Consider the following 2607-nt stretch of genomic DNA (forward strand, 5'->3'; position numbering starts at 1 on the left):
TATATATATATATATATATATATACATATATATATGATATGTGTATGTAGAGGTCTATGTAAACCTCCAAGTAGAAGCAATAGTAAATTTTCCGCTAATTTTGACTTATGAATATAATGATGTAAGCTAAGAGGCTAGTCCTAGTCCTCAACGAGAACGACGACGCAAGTTGCGTCTAGGGGGGTAAAATCGGATGTCACAACGAAGTCCTACATTAAAAAATAATTCAAATAAGGAAAGCATATTAAGGCACACAACTTAAATGTACGGGACCAACTGACGGGCCGTCAATCGATCGACGGTTCGTAATTTTCTTCCTTCAGCCAGGACATAGAAAAATATTTCATCCTACGGATTGCATCTTCTCTGAATCAAACGACAGACCAACAACAGGGTCCATCTACCAATCAACGGCCCGCCGATGCTCATCCATGTCTCTACACTTAGAATTTTCAAGTATCAGGTATTGGAACCCTCACAGTTTCATACTACGGTCCACCAGTACAGTCCACCGATCGATCGATGGACCATCGATGGTAGCCATGGTTCCACACTTGGCCATAGTTCCCTGATTTCCTTCAATGCCTGGATTGCTCACTTCGATCCTCATCTACGGGGCTTCAACTAATCGACAGTATGATGATTGACTCCGTAGGTCACTTGTTATGCACTATCTTAGTTATCTCCTTCGATTTATGCCTGTACATCTTCCCTACAAAATAAGAGAAAAAACTTATAAAAACCAATATAAAAAGGCTCTAGCCACACACAACACTTAAGTGAAAAGCATTACAAAAAATACCATCAACTAACGGTACATTATTTGTACTAATGCTAATTTTTCTGTATCATTTAATATAGTGTCGATAAAGAATTAGTGATGTTTCACTGGGTGAAGACAAAGAAAATCTCTAGCAGCCTCTCTTCTTCTTTCTGCTACGTGTTGTGTGTATGGAATCGATGTGGTGTAAATGGTTGAGTAAATCACTAGAGTATGCTAGCGTAATTATTTGAATATCGTGTACCCAGTTCAAAAAATTGAGGAAATTGGTGAAATGGTAAAATGGGATCTTGGAAATCTTGGGAAGTGAAAAATAACCCAAGAAATTTTGCCCTGGGTTCTGGATTATTCCCGCCAAAGATTCCCCGTTGCTGCGTGATTTTTTCTCGCCAGAGTGGGATGAAAGGAGTAGAACCTCGCCAATTTTTCCCTACTTTCCCTATTTTCAAAATTTCAACTTGGAAGGGACTCGAACCAATCCCTGCGACACCCAAACTGTGTTTAACAATAGTAGTAGAGAATTATAACTTAAGATTTAAAACGGTGCTACATTAGACAACCAAAACAAGCATGCATGTGCGACAAAAATTTAGAAATTGTCTAAATGTAAACATAAAACAAATTGTCTTAAAATTCACAAGTAAGAGATAAAAAGGATCCAAACAACGAATAATCAGGAACTCTCAGACTGAGTGGTGTTCACTTTGGAGTTTATGTCCTCTGGGGAATCCCAGCCAGCCCAAGCCTCGTTCTGTATTGGAAACTGCAAAAAGTCCTTCGGGTCAAGCTGGGGAATCTTCTTACTCGTGGAAACACAAGTGAAAATGGCCTTACTAGTCTTGCACATCCGGTCCATCAACAAACCTATTCCACGCCTTTCCTTCTCTCCTGGCGCCAGAGCATATCCACCTCGGGGGCAATAGTGGAAGGAACGGTAGTGAAGTCAACATATGCACTCCTCACCTTCTTTCATACTATCTCCAGATCCACCTTGATTCGTTCACCTGATAGGGTGTCCTCACCGTCTGAATTGTGGATGTCTTTCTATTGCTAGCCCTATTATACCTCCTCCTCTTACTACTAGAAGTAGAGCCAGACTTGACCAAAAGAGGGTGAAGAGTGGATCTATAGGAAGTACCTCATCAATATTGAGCAAAGGCACTCCTGCCTGCTTGCAAAGGGTAGTAAAAAGACCAGGAAGGAAGAATGCCTTCTTGTTGCCTCGGTAAAGCATCTTCCACTCGTAGATAATCTGCACCCCTGCATTCAGCTGGATTCCTTGTATAGCACACGCCAACATCAAGGCCCGGGGAAAGGTCATGTATGTAAGGTTCCTCGATGGGCAGATCCTCCTAGATACCAAGTGCAACCCTTTTTAGCATCCGGTGACCAATAAACACTGGTAATGCCCTCTGTCGTAGCCCAGTAAACCTTCTCTCGGTAGGCTCCACTATAGTGTCTCTCAGCCACTCTAGATCAATCTATCTAAGTTTGGCCTCGTACTCTAGGTTAGGGACCTCTGTCACCTCTAGTGCCTCATTAATAATAGTGGCGTTAAAAGAAATGTCGAATCCCCAAATGCAAATGACTGGATATAGGTCTTCCCAACATACAGTAGGGAGAATGGCATAGAACTTCCTTACCCGAATAGAGCGAGCATATGGGGAGACTCAGCCAGCGATAGGTACCCAAACTCGACCAGGCGAGCATAAAATGCAAGATCTTTTTTTTTCATTTTATGAGCATGAACACTCGCTTGAAGCAGAATTCAGTGTTGCGGTAGTCGTAATGTCTCTCCAGACTAGTGGCATAAGAAAATCGGATAA

The sequence above is a fragment of the Solanum pennellii genome, chromosome 10 (genome assembly GCF_001406875.1).
Source record: "Solanum pennellii chromosome 10, SPENNV200".
NCBI lineage: Eukaryota > Viridiplantae > Streptophyta > Magnoliopsida > Solanales > Solanaceae > Solanum > Solanum pennellii.